This window comes from Diospyros lotus, chromosome 4 (genome assembly GCF_014633365.1).
Source record: "Diospyros lotus cultivar Yz01 chromosome 4, ASM1463336v1, whole genome shotgun sequence".
NCBI lineage: Eukaryota > Viridiplantae > Streptophyta > Magnoliopsida > Ericales > Ebenaceae > Diospyros > Diospyros lotus.
In genome coordinates, this window is record NC_068341.1 from 10,529,036 (window position 1) to 10,540,710 (window position 11,675).

The window sequence follows — 11,675 nt, forward strand, 5'->3', positions numbered from 1 at the left end:
TTTTTTCTTTTTTTTTTCATATTTTCTTACTTTTCTGGCTAATCAATTGATACATTTGAAATTGGTGGTAGAGGCAAATCGTTGGGAATTTTTAGGCTGAGACAGGCGTGAGTTAATGGTTGGTGTGCTTCAAGAGATTTGATGCTTGGCTAATAATGTGCCACGCATATCATTTCATTCGAGACACTTCTTGCTGATGAGGTTAAAATCTGGTGGGACAACAAAATGCGACTAGAGATTTGGTTTTTTCCATCCTTGACCGCTACTTGGCCTTAATTATTTCTTTCAATGCTATGAGCCAATTAATCTTAAATGGTATATATTTTTGTATACCAGCTCAATAATTTTGATGGGACTTTGACTCTGTCTTAATTTTAAGTCAAGTTTACAGGTATTGAAAAATAAAATAAAGGAAACAGTGAGGAACTCTTAAATATTTTTTGTTTCTTGTTTATAATTTTGAATTTAAAATCGTGATATTTGTAGAAATCAATTATGAACACTGTGGTAACGTGAGAAAGACACAAATGGTATAGCTTATACAAATTAATTAATTTGGTAAGAAAATAAATTAAGTTTGAATTTGGGGAGTAATTCAGGAAGTTCATTCCAGGAAGATTTTGACCCTTTTCGTCATGACGGACGGCAATAGTTGTAAAATTCTCCATGACATCTAGATTGAACTTGAAGCCACACCTCGTTGAATGCGCTAAGGCCTCAACGATTGAAGCCGTGAATCGTTTCGTCCCTTACTAGTTCTTTATTTAAAAAATAATAATAATTCACCGAAACTTTTGAAATTTAAAATAATTATATGAAATATTTTTAATATTTGAGATTTAGAATAATTATAAAAAAAATATCTTTAACTTTGAGAAAATACAGAGAGTACTATTGACGTTTAATGTCATATTGTAGTTTTTTCCCTACCATTAGTTAACTAATATTAAATTTTATAAAATAATTAAAATATCTTTTTATCTAAACTCATTCTTCTTTTTCACTTTTTCTCAAATCCCTCCTGTATTTCTCTCTCACTCAACTAGCAAAAAATGGTGAAGAACGACAAAAACTATAATTCATCTTCTTTCTCTTTCTCTCTTCTTTGATTTCTTCTTCTTTTACTCTCTCTCCTTTTGATTTCTTCTTCTTCTTCTTTAAATCTAGATCTAAACTCTTTATATATCACCCAAATTTGGATTCGAGATAAAATGTTTGACTCTCTCTCTTTCTCTCTTTTCTTTGAACTTATATCTAGGTTTAAGGTAAAGTATTTTATTTAGTCTATCATTCTCTCTTTTCTTTTTATTTTTCTCTTATTCTAACCTAATTATGGATTCATTAATTGTTCATCTTCAACCCAAGTTTGGGTTCAAGATTAATTGTTTCACTCTCTCTTTCTCTTTTATTTCTTTTTCTTCTTCTTCTTCTTCTCTCTTCAAATCCAAATCCAAGTTCATTTTTCATCTTGAACCCAGATTTGGGTTTAACATGAAATGTTTTACTCTTTCTCTCTCTCTCTCTAGAACTTAGATCTAGGTTTGAGATAAAGTGTTTTATTTAGTCTATCATTCTCTCTTTCACTTTTTCGAACTCAAATCAAGGTTCAAGATGAAGTTTGGTGATGAACCTAAACATGGGTTCACACGGCCATGATAAACCCAAATTTAAGTTTATTACATCTTGAACCCAGATTGGTTCATCGTGGGTGAAACTAGCTTTTGATATATGTTATCTTTTATTTTTTATTTTCAATAAAAGGAGAGAATAAAGGATAAATTTGTCATTCTATGCTTTTATTTAACAACAGGGGTGTTTCTTGGCCAATTTCTCAATGTCAGGGAGGTTTTTTAGCCTACAACACACACATTGGGTGATAGTCTTAGGGTGGCTTTAAAAATTTTTTATTCAACCTGTTTTATTCTTCTCCCATCTTATAATGAATGACTTTGTTAATTACTTTTATTGGGTTTAGAATAGAATACATAGGACATTGTCGTTGTCATCCAATTTTCAAAGTAGTCATATTGTCTTCTTATCATGTTATTTGCCTATCTCTAAGTTGTCTTATCATATTGTCTTCTTATCATTTTCCATCTAAGTTTCACATTGACACATCTACTATCGCCCGTTTGGTAGACGGATTAAGTGGTAGTAATACCACCTATATATGGTCATATGTACCATGTTTGGTATAAAAGTAAAATGAAATCAACTGAAACTTTTAGAATAAGTGAGATAATTTAACACCACACCCCAAGGTATTATTTAATTTGGGCAGGATGGGGTCAAACTTTCCCTCCTATTAGACCATTTTTGTCCCTCAAATATTTATATACACACACACATCATCATCATCATATTCTATATTAATTTGGTAAGAAAATAAATGAAGTTTGAATTTGGGGAGTAACTCAGGAAGTTTATTCCAGGAAGAGTTTGATCCTTTCTGTCATGACGTACGGCAATAGTTGCAAAATTCTCCATGACATCTAGATTGAATTTGAAGCCACACCTCGTTCAATGCGCAAAGGCCTCGAAGATTGAAGCCGTGAATCATCCCTTATTAGGTTTTTGTTTTCTTTTAAAAAAAATAAATTTCACGCAGAATTGTTGAAATTTAAAATAATTATATATCTTTAACATTTAAAAAAATATAGAGAGTGTTGTTAAGGTTTAATATCATGTTGTAGTTTTTCTCCTACCATTAGTGAATAAATTTTGTAAAATAACCAAATATCCTTCTATTTAAACTCATTCTTTTTTTTTTTTTCACTTTTCTCAAATCGCTCGTCTATTTCTCTCTCATTCAGTCGGCAACAAATGGCAAAGAACGATGAAAATTGTGGTTGTTCATTCTTTTCCTCCCTTTTTCTCTTTATTTGTATCGATAAAGGCTAGTCACAGTGATGACAATAAAAGCATCTGGTCATTGCAACGACAACAATGACAATAGGCATTTGCGCGCATGTTCTTTCCCATTTTGATTTTTTTCTTCTTTTTCTTGTTGCTCTCCCCTTTTGATATTTTCTTTCTTTTCTTTCTTTCTTCTTCTTCTTTAAATCTAGATCTAGGTTCATTATTCATTAGCCAAATGTGAATTCAAGATAAAATGTTTTGTTCCCTCTCTCTTCTTCGAACCTAAATTTAGGTTTAAGATGAAATGTTTCACTCAATCTATCATTCTCTCTCTCCTCCTCCTCCTACTTATTTTTCTTCTTCTTCTTATTCTTCTTTTTCTTCTTTTTCTTCTTATTATTATTCTAACCTAGATATGGGTTCATTAATTGTTCATCTCAAACCCAAATTTGAGTTCAAGATGAACTGTTTCACTATCTCTTTCTTTCATATTTCTTATTCTTCTTCTTATTCTCTTATTTCAAATCCCAATGAACTTATATTTGTGTTCAAAATGAAATGTTTCTCTCTCTCTCTCTTTCTTAGATCTAGGTATGAGATGAAGTATTTTATTTAGTCTATCCTTCTCTTTTTCAATTTTTGAACCCAAATCAAGACTTAAGATGAAATTTGGTGACGAACCTAAATATGGTTTCACAAAACGACAATAAGCTTAGATTTAGGTTTATTACATCTTCAACCCATGTTGGTTCATCATAGGTGCCGGCACAAAACTAGCTTCCAATATATGTTTTTTTTTTTTATTTCTTTTTGTTTCAATATAAGGAGAAAGGATAGATAATTACAAAGGATAAGTTAGTCAATCTTATCCCTAATAGTAGGGGTGTTTATTTGCTACTTCTCAAAGTCAAGGAGTTTCTTGCAATTTCACCAAACCTTAGGGATGTTCTTTACAATTTACCCTTTTTCTTTTTTTAAAAAATGCAGATGATATCTAGAAAGGAATCACATCTTTGTTCTTTTTTTTTTTTTTAATTCAATTTTTTAACCTACACCCATTGGGTAATAGTCTTAGGCTGGCTTTAAATTTTTTTGATTCAACTTGTTTTATTCTTCCCCAATCTCATATGAATAACTTTGTTGGGTATAGAATAGAATGCATGGGACATTATTGTTTGCATCCAATTTTTAAAGTTGACATATTATCTTCATATCATGTTATTTGCCTATCAAAGTTTCACACATTACAAAAAAATTAGCTTTTAACGATGAAAAAGTCCATCTTTGAAGCCAAAAATTTTATAAGGAAAAAGCGAAAAAATGCCATCTTTATTAGAGATAGAATTCAATTCCACAGCAACAATAGGGGCATTTGTGGACCAATGGCCTCGCTTGGTGACAAAGTCCACGTGCGACACGGCATAAGACTCACACCATCGATCATGCATCACTTCTTTTTTTTCCAAAGGAAGATGCTTCTCCCGTGACTTGAACTCGAAACTTGGCATGAACGAAGATCCTAACATGGCTCTCTTGGCCACAAGACTGTGAACCCGGTCAATCACTTATTTACCCTAACTTATATTTAAGCTATTCTTTCCCACTTTCCATGATAAAATTCTAACTTCCCATTGACTTTTGGTCCTATTAACTACCAATCAAATTATTATTAAATTATCATATATAAAAAATACTAATTATTTAATTATAAAATAAAAAACCTCTAAGAGTTTAGAGATGAAATTTTTTTCATCTCTTAACTCATATGCTTTCACATATGCTAGAATATAAATATTGTTTATATTTATATTTTAAAATATAAATACTATTTATTTTATATTCTAAAATATTAATTATTATTGCACGAATTCTTTATATTTTAAAACACTAATTGTTTATATTCTAAAATATTAATTATTTTATTACTGCATGCATGTTTTCACTTTTGATTATTTTTATTTTATATTTTCTTAATTTTATAAAAACAAACGGCATAGAAACGGAAATAGTTTTGTCTTTAAATTCTTCTTTGAGAAAAAAAAAATCAAAGACAAAAAAAAAATATGTCTTTAATTTTGTCACTAAATTAGAGACTGTTAATTTTCATCTCTAAATCTGTTTCTAAAACTATTTTTCTAAATTTGTCTTTAAATTCGTCTCTAATTTTTTTTTTTTTTTTTTTGTAATGATATTGACACATCTACTATGGCGTGTTTGGTAGTGGAATTAAGTGGTAGTAATAGCACCTATTCATATATATCATGTTTGGTATAAAAAGTAAAATGAAATCAACTAAAACTTAGAGTAAGTGAGATAATTTTAACACCACACCCAAGGTATTATTTAATTTGGGCAAGATGGGATCAAACTTTGCTCCTATTAAACCATTTTTATCCCTAACTAAAAAAAAATGTATATATATACACACACTAAATCTAAAAGCTAAAATTGAAGAACTTTAAGTACTTATCTTAAATTGGACAAATTGTGGTCGTCGGTGTTTGAGACGTTAGTTAATTGGCCGAAGGAAAGAGAAGGAACTCTCAGACGGGAGTAAGAGAATGTGAGCTAATGGGCAACAACTGTGGACAGAGAATAAGAATAAGAGGAGATAGAGATCTAGGTGAGAGGGAGAGAGCAAGGTGGCTGCTAGGGTTTGGTGGAAGTTTGGCTTACTTTTACATGCCTTTTTATATCTTGACCTTAGATGGGTTAAGTATCAGGTAGGTTTGGTGGAAGTTTGGCTTACTTTTACATGCCTTTTTATATCTTGACTCTGGATGGGTTAAGTATCAGGTCGGGCTGACTCGCTGTAGTTGAAACTGCATGAAAGGACTAAAAATACACTTTTCTCATGTACTTATATATATGAAATATAATCACCCATAAAACATATATATTTAAAATATAATTATATATGTAATATGAAAATCAATTTATATGAAAAATAAGTAATTTGGTCATTTTTTATTTAATACCAAGTAATACCCCATTCACATTTTGCACACTAAACATTGTATGGGTATAACTTTATATATGTAATAACTTTTTTACTTAATGTGGGTTAGAATTATTTAACTCAATCACTATTCTATCTCACTGTTAATTTTATCCATCACTAATTAATTTGGATACCAAATAGGCCGTTAGTTCTCAACTTTTTTCTATTTATTAATTCATTTATCGAGTTATTTTGCTCTGGCACATATGCAAGCCCCTTAAACGGGCTTTATCTTATCGCTTGTGCATTTAAGTTTATATCCACTGCTTAAAGGCCATGTATCTTAGATCTTGGTTCTGGTTGGCTCTACTTGGATATTTGATAGTTTTTGTGTTTGTCTTGGTTGGTATTGTCTCCTTGAGTTTTTGTAAATGCGGCTGAATTATCTTTGCTCGAAAAAAATAAAACACAATGTGGTATTATTCATATATTAATCTTTTGGCCTAAAAAACAAATATGTCACCCTCCTTGCCTAATCCCTTATGCAACACTTTCTCTAGATTGAATTGGTTCCAACTAATTGTCATGCCCTCTTCTCTCGTCTTTTGTTCTTCTTCTCCCATTCCTTGGCTTCATTGTTTTGGTTGAGTGTTTCTTCGACATGATTTCGTGATTTTTATTGCTTTGCTACTTTTAATAAATTTAGTGATGACCTATTTCTAATGGAGACATTTTTCTAATATTGCATTGTACAAAATTTTCTTTGAACTCTTTAATAATTTTTAAAATTTTGTAGCATAACTTAAAATTTATCTAAAGATTGATTTGGTGGTAAGTGACTATTAATTTTATGTTAGATTGGGATATCACAACAATGACAATTATGAAGAATAAGTACAAAACTTAAAATTATGAAATTCTATGTATAAACTTGAAGAAACAACAATAATAATAAACAAGAGAATTCTGCATAAAATCTTCAAGTTGTTGAAGGTTTGAAACACCCTTTTTAAAAGTGAAATCTACCATCCTTCCACTTTGAGTTTTCTATAAGGATTTATCAAATTGTTTTAGTGGATATGACAAGCCCTTTTAGTTTTTTGCACTCAGTAAAAATAAAGAAATCAAGTTTTGAAATAATAGAAAAAGTTTTGATCTTTTTCAACAGAGACAAAACTTGTTTTCTAGTTTTTTTTATCTATTTCTAATGTATTTTACTTATATATAACTTCCAGAATTGTTTTAATATATATAAAATGCAGTAGTTAGAATTTTGAAAAGAAACAACCATTCAAAATTTGATTGCTTAAAAATTGGTTAATTTATTTTGAACAACTTAAATTTTAACAATCCCCTACTTGTTCAAATATAAATTAATTAAGACGCTAAATGAAGAAAATCAAAACATGTTTATGCATAAAATAATGTATCTTTCAATTTAAACATTATCTTAGTATAGTGGCACAAAATGAAATTGAAATCCTAGGTAGCATGAAAGCTTTGAACAAGTTATTATTCCTTGTTGTTAAGCTCAAGGGTAACTAAGTAAATAAGATTTTGATGATAATAAAAATATTTTTATAATATAAATATTTTTTTTTAGTCTCTTACAATGTAAAACATATGTTTTGATGATAGTAAAAATATTTTTATGATAAAAATATATTTTATCAACTCATTATGCTGAAAAAAATGTGTATTGAAATGGCTATGTATCTTAGACTGAAGTTCATCTTAGGTTAATCGAAGTTAGCCAGAATGTTGGTCTCCAATCTTATATCAACCACATTGTTTCAATTGAAATGAGATAAAATGTTTAAATCTCATTGTATGCCATTTAGGTTGATTGAAGTTACTTTTCGGTCGATCGAAGTTGGCCAAAAAATGTTGGCTTCTGATTTTAAGTTGATCGATCCTTCAACCAAAGTTATGCATAAGGTTGCTAGATGACTTAGGTTGACCGAAGTTGGGGTTCAGTCGACCAAAGTCCAATGATCTTCTCTGTTTTCTTCATTTATTTGTTGCTCAAAAATAAATATAGATGATTTTCTTCTTGTTCTTTAAAATCAATTCTTGATAAGTGTATTTGTTCTTAATACACTTAATTAAAAGTGAGTTGTCTTTATACATGTTCTTTTGTTTTGATCATTTTTGTTTCAAGAAGTTTATGTTTGAATTTTCTTATCTTGATAAATGTATTTTTTACTCATACAGAAAATATATTAGTTTTAATTAAATGTGGGTAGTTGTTTGACGTGTTTTTTTGTTTTGTTCCTTGTTTGAAAAAGCCTTAAAAAAAATTTGAATTTTAAACTTCATATTAATTATCTTTATAACAACTAGTTTTTTAGAAGATGTATATATAAAGAGTAAGTATGAAAGTTTCACACAGAGAGAAAAAACTTGATAGAGCATTCAAATAAAAGTAAGAAGGTTCAAAGTGTTAGAAATGTGTTGGTTGGTGGAATTCTTAACTATTGATGATTTATTTGATATTGTATCTGATTGTAAGTTTGTTATTTTTTACTCACTTATTATGTGAGGGGATTATATTTGCTAGTAGTATGCTAATAGTTCTTACTTAGGCGAGAGATTGTATGTTAATTCTAACTTCGGTTAAAAGCTAATATTGTTAGTTTTAGCTCCAATTAAAAGTTAATGTTAATTCTCTCTAGTAAAAACTCAAACTAAGTTTTGAGAGAGATGAATAGGCTCTTTAGAGCTAAACCCATATAAATATTCTCTTGTTTTATGTGGTTGCTTGATTTTATGGTGCTTATTCATATTGCAATAACTATATATTAAGATTATAAATTCAAGAATTTTCAACAAAAATTAAAATTATTAATTTTTGAAAAACTCAATTCACTCCATCTTGAGTATTTTTCTGGGCAACACTTGTGAATTCATCAGTATTGCTATACACATAAATATTGCATTATTTATTCCACCCAAACACTTGCTTAGGATTATTAAGGCCATGTGCTATCCATTTTCATGAACTTTTATGAGAGTAAGTCTAAAATTCTCAATTGAAATGGCATCACTTTAAAGTTCATATAGTTGAAGTTCTTTCAATATCTTTATCACATTATAGACACTTGTTCTCAAAACTGAACTTCATTCAAAGTATAAGAATTCAACCCTCAAAAAGTTTGACAACAAGTACTTACCTTAAGTTTTAGGCTAGTTTTTATTTTTTATTAAGTATGTAATCATCTATTTATCAATGGCTTGTTGTTATTCTTTGAACCCAAGAATTACTCATTTCATAATGTTGGGTATGATTGTCATTATTGGTGGATTTAATTTAGAAGTTTAAGCCCAATCATTTTCGAAGTTGATTTCACTAAATCTCTTGTGAGAGACTTAGTGAATGGATCAACCAAGTTCTTATTCAATTTCACAAATGCAAGAGAAATTATTCCATTTTTGATAAATTTCCTCACATAATTATGTTTGACTTTCCATTATATATATCATTATATGCACGAGCTAAAGTAGATTAATTATCATAATAAATAAATATTAAAATCACATTTTTCGAAGTCAATAGAATTTCTAAAAGAATATCCTTTAACCACTCAATTTCTTTACCAATTTATGCTAAAAGAACAAATTCATGCTCCATAATTGAGTGTGTTATAAGAGTTTGTTTAATAGATTCTCAAAAAATTGCACTTTCACTCAATATAAACTCGTTATTTTGATTACACTCATATACATATATTTTTTAATTAATTTAACTCTTGTATTTTGAATTTTTTTGTGTCAAGTCAAACTTTTTATTATTTTGATTACATCATGTACCTACATTTTTTAGTTAATTTAATCCATATACTTTGATGTGTAAAAAAAAAAAAAGCTAAATTGACTTATCTTAATTTTTTTGTTTACACATCAAAATATAAGGTTTAAATTAATTTTAAAATATAAAATAATAATAATATAATCAAAATAATGAAAATTTTATATAATTACAAAAAAATGTAAAAATACTGTGGCAAAAATATGAATTTCGCTCTTAATTAATCTCGTGTTTTGGACGACCGGTTGGTGCTGATTAATTTGGCGTAGCCATCGTGGTTGGTAATCCATCGGTGCGCCTTGTGGGGCTGCTCTTTGTATGTTAATTTTGGGGGCTTTTGATGGCCAAGTGTCAACTTATCTGCTGTTTTGGGTGTTCTTTTGTGGTGTTTTCCTGATAGTTTTTTCACAGTTGTTCTTATTTAATTAATAAATTTTCATTATTCATCAAAAAAATACTTTTAAGATTACTTGAAATTTCATTTCTAAATAGTCTAAATTATAAGAGTATGAATATGGATAATTTACCCTTGTCCTTTTCAATCACCATTACTACTATATATAGTATTTTCACTTTCTCTTAACCTTGTGTGTATTCTCTAAAACATACTGTCACGCACATCAAAATTCAAAGAAACTTAGAATCACAGTTTAAATAGAGAAATAAAGAAAAATAAAATAAAATAGAAATGCAAAAACACCTTTTCTTGATTCTTTTCGTTGTGTAGACTATCTTAGGACAAAGAAACAGGAAAAATGAACCAAAATCTCCAAAATGTCTCAAGAAAAAATTATTTTCGTGAATTTGTTACAATTTATCATAATTTTAAAGGACGATAAAAATTATTTGCATCAAAATAATTATCTATAACAAGACTTTTTACAACCATTTTAGGTAACTGGCTAACACTAAAACAACTTAAGTTTAGTAATTTATAATAGGTAGAACTGAATTATTAAGGTAGGTTAATCACTCACCATAAAAAGTAAATTAAACTGAGCACAAACATGTTAGGAGAGTGTAATATTTGTTAATCAAGATATAGATCGAAAAAGGTAAAATATAGAAATCATTCTAAACTTTTATTCTTTCTAATGTGTTTGTTAAATTTATCTGACAACCCCTTAAAAAAAAATCACGTGATTTCTTATCTGACATTTTTTTGATATACTTATCTTTTCTCTCTTAAGATAATCATATTTTGAACCGTACAAATAAGAAAAAAATGACGTATATGTCCTCTATTGCATTCTAAAAAATTTAACAAATAATTTGATAAAAATCTTAAAATACTTTTCAACCTTATCTTGATCGTTTTATATTTTGGTCTAAAAATTATTTTAACCTTGTCTCACTCATTTTAACAAATGCTACATAAAAAATAACCTGTTTTTAGAGTTATAGTATGTAAGAAACTAAAAGATTGGGTCATTTTATACATTATAATTGTAAATTAAACTTTCCAATAGTCCTGTAAGGTGCAAGTATATGAAAAATCTAGGGGTTGAGAAATTAAAAATAACATTTGTTTTAGGCAGGATTGAAATCTATTATTTGGTAATATTAATATTTTACCTTATTTGGCATTATTGATATTTTGAGATGATTATGTTAATATCAATTTGTTGAAAGGCTTACGTCCCTGTAAATTTCTTTTCATTGACCAATTTTAACTTCGTCACTATAGTTGAGTTGTAAGTTTAATTTTTATAACATTTAATTTCTACGTGTGAGTATAAAAGCCTTTCATGTAAAAATTATTAGAATATTGATATATTTTTTTATCTGTATACTTGTTAATTAATAACACGTAATGTATATATGTGTGTCTCTATTATAAAGAGAAAATATGAATTTGAAGTTTATTGTAGGAGAGGAGCGGAAACAAAAGAAAAAAATTAATTAAACCAAATTATTCTAATAAAATACTTTTTACAAAAATAATTCTCTTTGTAATGAACATTTTGTAATAATATCAATCAATCACACAAATTTTGAAAAAAAAAAAAAATGTAGCTTTGGGTAATTAACTTTTCTACATTGTTATTCGGGCAATTAAGTGTTAAA